General features: G+C 36.3%; 1 long non-coding RNA gene across 2 annotated transcripts; it reads left to right on the top strand.

Annotated features, from left to right (window-relative positions):
* The first annotated feature begins 2,023 nt into the window (after positions 1-2,023).
* LOC145911364 (uncharacterized) lies at positions 2,024-5,391 on the top strand. 2 transcript variants are annotated; one of them, XR_014403235.1, is made up of 5 exons: positions 2,024-3,526; positions 3,746-3,865; positions 4,064-4,190; positions 4,500-4,573; positions 4,992-5,391. It is a non-coding gene; the product is annotated as an uncharacterized LOC145911364 (long non-coding RNA). The 2 variants fall into 2 exon arrangements; XR_014403234.1 differs by having other exon boundaries at positions 2,024-3,865.
* Positions 5,392-8,932: the final 3,541 nt, after the last annotated feature.

Raw genomic sequence — 8,932 nt, 5'->3', positions numbered from 1 at the left:
AAAATATATTTCGCCTAAAACGGCATCATCAGTTTCTCCATTTACCAAAACTGCCAAAAAGGAAAAACAGAAAGGAAAAAGTCAAGAATCTAACGCAAAAAGGTTACGCAAGCTAAAAATAAATAAAAATTAATAAAAACTATAAAAATATTCAGGTTTCAAGCATTAACTAAAAAATAATAAAAGTATGAATTAACTGCATGTGGTTAGACCTGTCTGTACTACTTTGCTTTCAAAAAACCACTGGCGCTGACACCGAGTGAGCACACAAACATACAGAAGCAACTGAATGTAAAAACAGAACAAAAGTGGAAGGGGAATGGACGTCACGAACTGCAGACAGGTAGGCCTGTGGGCGAACAGGTGTGACCGATAAGACTCGGTGACTGATAAGACGATAAAAACAGGTTAACAATACAGGTAAAGTCATCAACCCGTTACAGCGAAAAAAAGCGCAAACAAAAACATAGTCCTACGAGCGGGGAATAGCAAAACAAACTATTTGCATGATGGTGTTACCATGGTTTGCACATTGATTTGTGCCCGTATTCTGTGCAACCATAAGTCCTCATATAGATCCAAACTCCCTGCAGGTGGTTTTTGCACGAACGTGACGTCATAGCAACTTGGCAATATGGGTCTTGACCAAGACCGATGACTTTACCTGTATTGTTAACCTGTTTTTATCGTCTTATCAGTCACCGAGTCTTATCGGTCACACCTGTTCGCCCACAGGCCTACCTGTCTGCAGTTCGTGACGTCCATTCCCCTTCCACTTTTGTTCTGTTTTTACATTCAGTTGCTTCTGTATGTTTGTGTGCTCACTCGGTGTCAGCGCCAGTGGTTTTTTGAAAGCAAAGTAGTACAGACAGGTCTAACCACATGCAGTTAATTCATACTTTTATTATTTTTTAGTTAATGCTTGAAACCTGAATATTTTTATAGTTTTTATTAATTTTTATTTATTTTTAGCTTGCGTAACCTTTTTGCGTTAGATTCTTGACTTTTTCCTTTCTGTTTTTCCTTTTTGGCAGTTTTGGTAAATGGAGAAACTGATGATGCCGTTTTAGGCGAAATATATTTTTCTCTAAATAAATCGATCTGAGCTGTCTAAAGATCGCTGTGTTGGGATTTTAATACATTATTATTGATACGGTGTGCGATCGACAGCCTGCCAGGGGCCTTTGGTTTTTTGATCCAGTTTTGATTTACTAATCACATTAGGTTACTCAATAAGAACAAATCAGGCTTACCGGATAAAAAGACGACTAATTTGACAACAATTGATACATCATTAATTGGAGGCTAATACGTTATGTTAAAGAAGCATAGGCTATGTCGGGATATACTGTACATTTCGCAAAACCTAAGTTTTATCTTTAAAACCTGCGCGCAACAATGAGTAAGACGCTATTTTACGTCAATTGAATCCGTGACAAGAATTATGTCACACATCTGCACATACCCAGGCAAGCTGAAACATAAGCACGGCTACTAATTCGTTTTTTCTTCCTGTATACCTGTCAGACAAATACAAGTAGACGACCTTTCTTGTCATGCATTAAAGCACGACCGTGACCGAAACCATTTCTACAGGAGATTGACGTAACAATGGTTGTTTTGGTGTAGTTTCTCATCATTACTTTTGAAATCATTGGGTGAAGTCAAGTAGCCTACCACAGGCAAAAATATTTTGAAAAACTTGAAGAATATACATACAAATTTATGTATTATGATATGTTTCATAATCACCTACAATTTTTTCTATGTAAGTCAGTTTGTTATGTAGATGTAATTTTGTGTGTGTTTGTCATACATAAACATATTTATGCATTCTTTTAGGTTGTTGTTTACAAAATTCACAGTGTGGAGAAACAAAACTAGATAAAAAATAAGCAATACAAATGTGCCTGTTAACTTAAAGATTCAAAAATGTCTTTTTTAAAGAAGCTTTGGGTTTCATTTTGTTGAAATATATTCTGATGCTAGCATGACATGAGTATTTCCTTTGCAATTGTGCATAAACAAAGTGTCCTGTTTACTTTTTGTGTGGTGATTGGTTTGTATCTGACGTCACATTTCTCGTATGTTATGTTGTGTTTACGTGGCATCTGTATTTTTATTAACGTCGAGTAATACGTCACGAACCCATTTCAACATACGGCGGATAACGCGCTGTTTATTGTATGCACGGAAGACAGCTAAATATCCGGCTATTCAAATTCCGTGACCCTTCCATCAACACAGCTGTCTTTTCAAATGAGTCACGGATCGGGCCGAACCCAAACGACCCTGTATGCATTTTCTATATAAGCCACACATCTTTGGGTAAAAGAAGAGTCATAGATATATAATTCAGTCTTTGAAGAGGACGATTTTTTAGTCTATAACTCTACACTGTAAATTTTTAGGGTGGAAAAAAGGTGTTAATTACGAACATAGCTTGGAATTTTCCAACCTATGTTTGACTTTTCCACCCCGAAGTGGAATTTTACCACCTTTACGTGTTAAAATCCACCCCTTTGTTGTAGTTTTCCACCTCAAAAATTTTGGCGTGTGCTTTTCCACGCATTGATAAAGTGTCGGTGGAAAGTTACACCCATGTGTTTGTTGTAGTTCCACCCTTGTAGGCTCGGTGATCATTGCAATTGTAAAGTGTTTTCCATTGATGGAGAATGACTTATTGGTAGAACTAACTAAATTTACCATCTGGAGGACGTATCTCTGTATTTCTGTGGAAAAGAGTTTCTTGGTCGGGAAATGCCCTTCTCGAACTCCCACGTAACAGAGTTAATTGTGTGCAACAATGCAATGGGTCATGCATAGGTGCTGGTGTTTTGGTTGAATGAGCGCAAATGAATAGGCTGTTGCCAGAGCGATTCAGCGAGCTTGGGGCGGTTTTATTATGGTTTCCAGGCAGTACATTGGTGCTGTTGAACATTTAGCTGAAAAACTACCAAAATATTGAGGTAGATTTTGTGGAAAAATGAATCACAGAAATTATGCTCAATTTGTAATTTTCTGTTAGTCCTGACCCTTGTTTGGGAATTCTGGTCAAAACTATTTTCTGTTAACCAGTCATAGTTCTCCTTCATAAGTCATCACACTCGGCAATTGTTTTTGGCAAACAAGAGAAACTGTCACCAGGTGCATGAACGAATGACCTCTAACGCTCAATTTTCGAGACTTGTGAGGTACGGCCCACATGTAGCTTTTTTTGCAATCAATGTATATTTGACCGATTAGACCAGATTAATTGAAAATTTTGAATTAACATTCAGTTTTGCATTGAGTGATTAAAAACAAAAATAAATTAAGCGATGTATCGTTGTTTAACAAGCATTACGTTATCCAAAAGAAGATTGTACAAATAAAAGGAAAATATATATAACATTTTTATGTTTTGCCGCGTATTTTCGAAACTCGTTAATTTGGAAGAAAAATACTTGGCTAAAGTTGACTTGCTGTTAGAGTTTATTTAGTGAACGATGCGTTTTGGAAGGAAAGCTGCTTGTTAAAACTTAAGGTTGGTAATTATGTTTTAGTTTTGCAACCCACGTTAAATTATACCATTTTTATGCGGTTGTGTGTTATACCAGTACCAGTTTGTGTATTAAACAACAACTTCCACAGATTCAGACATTGAAGTACTAATCCTGATGCTTCCTTAATGTACTAACAATTCTTTAAATACTGGTATAAAAAACATTCTTAAGAAAGAGGTAAAAGTGTGATAACTGAACAGTTTCAGAACATGAAGATAAATGACCATGTCGGACAAAACAATCCAGATTCAGCAAGCAATTAAGTTACCAACTGTGATGTCAATCACCAGCTTTACTTCTATATAAAAATGAAATAAAAGGTAGCAGCAAGCACAAATGTTAAATTGGTTGACAGTGCTCAAAGAAGCTTAGTCAATTCAATGTCTAATCATATATATATATGTATAAATATTTGAAAATATTGAAATATTTTCCAACTGTAACCAGCGTCCAGCAACTGACATACTGTGCTGACCTATAATTTTGTTTTTAAGTTAACCTTCATCTCTTGTCTTCAGCTTATTCTTTGCACAAACATACCTCACCAGGCCACAGTCTGGTGTGACGGACATGCAAACAATTAAAGTCATGGCAATGAAAAAAAATTGTGCACTCTTTTGAGAAAACCAGACAACCTCTTAACAGGTGATTGCCTTTGATTTGACAACATTTTTTAGTCTGATTTTGTTTCATGCTATGGTTGTTTGATTTTCTTCAGGTTTCAGATCCTAATCCTTTTACTTTGGGTCCATGGATGATCATAGCATTTATAAAAATGTTGTATATGCCCGAGCAAAAATGTTATTGGGTGTGTTATTGTCAATTTTATTACAAATATCGATAAATCGTTGATGACAGGCTGAAAAAGTTGCTCGACCAAAAATTTATTCTTCTTCATGCCAATTTGGATACTCTACGTAACGTTTGTTCAACTTATTTGTCTGTATTTTGTAGGAGCTGTATGGAATAATAAAGCAATTGTCAGTTTTGTTGGATGAAAAACTTCCTTCATGCATATTAACAGTGAGGTTAGTTAAAGCATATTTTTTGTGTTATTTTAATCTGTTGTACATTAAAATTATGTTTCTTATTCTTTCCTTAAGCAACCCAAATTGGTCCGGAAAGCTTTTTCAAAAAACAGCAAAAATTACTACCATCAAACTAGAGTGTAGTCATTTGCCATTTTGATTTTGTTGTTTCCCAGCATTGTTATAATCTGCTTCCTTAGAAAATATTGTCATGCACTTGCTTGACATATTAGACATAAAGTGCCTGCTTATAGAAAATATTTGCAACTCCTACTAATTTCCTAAAATAATGCACTGCACCCAACTTTTAACTATATAGTTGTGATTTTTCGTCAAAGTAAAGGCTTTAGAAGTATATTTTTAGCAGGTTCGTTCCAAATATTGTTAGTTTATGTATAAATCATGTTTAATTTTGCAGGTTGAAGCGAAACAACAACACCTTATCAGACTGTTGTGAAGTCATCATGTAATGCAAACACCTCCTTCAAAATAGAAATGTTTTGTAAAGGTGACAACATATGTATTGTGAACTCTCTTATGCTTTGAATGTGCTGATCACTGATCTTTGTTTTCCTAAAACTTTGCCTTCTTGCTGCCACAGTATGATGCAATCTAATTACCACTGTTTTCTTTTCGAGATTTGTAACCACTATTATAACACTTCTGTTTTGTGTAAGAAACATTGCTTCTGATAAATATGCTAGCTATAAACATTTTTATAAAACTTGACCAATAAAGAGGCTAATTTTGAATAAATATTTTATTTACAGTGATTGTTTCTTTTATTTCTTGTTCTGTAATACATTTCCATTGCTACATTTGTGCAGTTTTGTCGGAGTGGAAAAGACCACGCAAGGGTGTAACCGTAAAATATGTAGGTTGCAGTGGGTGGGTAAACGCAGGTTAGTGGTGGAAATTACCACCGCTGAAGGTGTTAATACTCAAGCGTGGAGTTTTCCACCCCAACCCTAGGGGTGGAATTATCCATCGTAGCTTGGAATTATGGGACCACCCCTCGGGTTGGTAAACTCCACGTTTTTGATTTACAGTGTATTCCATGATTTCTTTATAGACTCACAGACAGAGACTTTAGTACGCGTGGTTTGTAACGTTTTGTTGTAATATTCGTGCGACTGTTATTTATGCATTAAACTGACAGATTAACTTTGGTTTAGATAGTAGCCTTTTTATCAGGAGTCAGATATACGGCAGTGTTAATATTTTGTGTAGACGTTTTAAATAACGCCCTACAGGTTTTACTAGACAGGAGTTATAGTCATACATTTGGTTAAGAATTTATTATCATACACCATAAAACTTACTATAATAATTTTTATATTTGAACACATTAAATGTTTTCATCAGAGACAGTATTCAAATGATAAAAATTTCTGCAGATTGGTACAAAAATCTTGTTTCTTCATCTGAGAATCCTGAAGATTGTCAGAAATTTTTTACTTCCATCATGTTCTGGCAAAATAGTATGTGATAATTTGGACATACAAATTTATGCAAGAAAGACAGAATAAGTAGAGTTTTACTTTAAACTGCAACATGCGAACTTGTGACATAATACCACAATCTACTAATTTTGTTTGGTCACTTAGTTTTTGAATTACATATCTGTAGGGCGTTATTTAAAACGTCTACACAAAATATTAACACTGCCGTATATCTGACTCCTGATAAAAAGGCTACTCTCTAACCCAAAGTCAATCTGTCAGTTTAATACATAAATAACAATCGCCCGAGTATTACAACAAAACGTTACAAACTACGCGTACTAAAGTTTATGTCTGTTTGAAACCCCGAGTTGAATTATAGATTGTTAGAAAAACCAGACTCAAATGCATAAAGGTATGACTTAATCACTCTGAATGACTCTTAATGACTCTATGTGCATTATTACTCTAAATTACTCTGTTTTTTTACGCAAAGATGTGTGGCCTTATATAATAAATGCATACAGGGTCGTTTGGGTTCGGATTAATCCATGACTCATTTGAAAAGACAGCTGTGTTGCTGGAAGTGTCACGGAATATGATTAGCTGGATATTTAGTTGTCTTCCGTGCAACGAATGAATAGCGTGCTCGCCGTATGGGTTGAAATGGGTTCGTGGCACAATATAACATACACAACATACGAGAAATGTGACGTCAGATACATATAACTCCCGGTCCTCGTAAATGTTTTCCGAACAAGTGTTTCATGGTTCCGCAAGATTAATCTTGTCCATTGAAAGATTGTATATTTGTTCTTGTTTTGAATTGTCCATATCTTTTGAGGTGATTTCCCTGTTCAATTCCGCGTTGTACTCGTATATGGATCGCAGTTGTGACTTCCGCACGAGTGTAAGCGGAGGTGATCGTTGAAATTGAAGAGCGTACGTTTTTCAAAAATGTTTCAATCGAACTCCCGAAACCGTCGGAGATCAAATCGTACATATAATGGACTTTTTTTGCTGCCATGTGAGGTCACTATAGCGCTAATATCTTCACAGCGAAAATTAATCAATACGATTATCATAACTTGTGAGTAACTATACTGTCCGTTAAGGTCGTGCATACCAATACACATAGGTTCGACATGAGGCGTGTGTTCAAAAATCCCAATTAGTTAAACGAACAAGCTTTTGTACTGAGCAGAGTTGGCAAAGTTTGACGGTCAGTGTGGGCTAAAAAGGATTTGCAAATCAGAAATGTAACTTGCGCCTTGGCCGTATGCACAAATCTCCCACATTGCATTGTATAGACGCAGTATTTAGAGAGTGATGAATGCCTTCTGCGGTCTGTAAAATAAGTCGCTTTTTAATTTTACCAGTGCATTTGGAACTTCGTAGGTTAATCTCAGCGAATTATTTTTTACCTACGGCTCCCAAGCCCGGCTTCAGTGCTCAGTAATCAAGTTTGTAACGTCTGATCACTTGCGAAAAATGTGGCGTGTTAATGTGCCTTGCGACTAGCAGTTATATGCTCTTCGAGTCTTTGCTCGGTGAATAAAAAGAATTCAGTCTGTGTCGAGGGGACACGGTCGCGAGATGTCGCGCTTGCCCAAATGCTTTTGCATTGTAACACCAATTTCGCGTCATTTTGTGCATTTCTCCTGCTATTTTCCTTCAACATGTTCAAAAATTAAATAAAAATTAACGTTTTGTGAACACTTAGCCATGCCGAATCTAAAATAACTGTTTTACAATTTCCTTCAACGATTCTGGCAGTTACTTACAAGGGACATAAGGTAAAGTCAGGCGGTTCGTTGCAAATCAATATATCGTTACAGCTACCTCACATGAAGAAAATGTTTATGTTTACAGACGTAAATGGTGGTAATTTAGATTTGCATTAAGCTCATGTCAATTATTAAATGGGCCGAAAAATCATACATGAAAGCTGTTAATCAGTGATCTCTTGCTTCGAATAGCCATAACAACCCCTAAACTAGCACGAGGGTTTCTCCTAATGAGGGACAAAATAAAGTGAGTAAAAAATGCATGCAGGCTGGGCGACCTCGTTTGCGCAATGTAAGAAATAACGTGTCAGGTCCCTTAGCTGACGTCATGCCTCCGTGAGGACTTTCTAACAGACAGTGTTATGACCATTTTTCCACAATTAACCCTAAGTTGCCAGCAGTCACGTATGTTAAAGAAACTAATCTAACGTTTCGGACATGATTTAATTAAATCTAAATAAAAAAAACACTTCTCAAAGTGAAATCGCGTGTGACGTAAACGTATTGAGATGCAAGCGTTATTACAACATTATAATATCAACGAAAATGAGATTGACATAACCACTACGGTCAGGCTGATGCTTATAACTATAAAAACGATTTGACATTTGACAAAACATACTTAAAAGCAGTTTGGCATTTTCTTGCACAATCAGGCGCATAAAATCAAAGGGAAAAACAAACGACATACCTTACTTGTAGAATTCAAGCCCTTTCTTAATTCCACCTTGCAGTTCTCTAACTGGTAGTATAAGGTCGGCCAAGTTTTAATATGCACATTTATTCCAGCAGTTTTGAAATCATTTCTTAAGTCGTGATCTTAAAAGATTTTCTGGCCACACCTATTCAAAAAGAATTTTAAGACACATACAGGTTCATTACACCATGGCTGCAGCCTCAACATCACACCAGCCTCAAAATTACACCGGCCAAAACGTGGGGATCGTATGATTGTACGTGCTTATTGCGTCACAAGGCGTCGACAACAACAAAATCACTAAGTGGCGGGAAAATTATTTGTACTGGGGAGCTTATTGTCCGTAGCATACCGGCCCCAAATAACGAACGTGGAAACGAAGTTATTTCACACAACAATGGACAATAATGAAACACATGTATATACACAATTA

This window comes from Ascidia mentula, chromosome 8 (genome assembly GCF_947561715.1).
Source record: "Ascidia mentula chromosome 8, kaAscMent1.1, whole genome shotgun sequence".
Taxonomy (NCBI): domain Eukaryota; kingdom Metazoa; phylum Chordata; class Ascidiacea; order Phlebobranchia; family Ascidiidae; genus Ascidia; species Ascidia mentula.
This window is presented reverse-complemented; position numbering and strand designations above follow the sequence as displayed.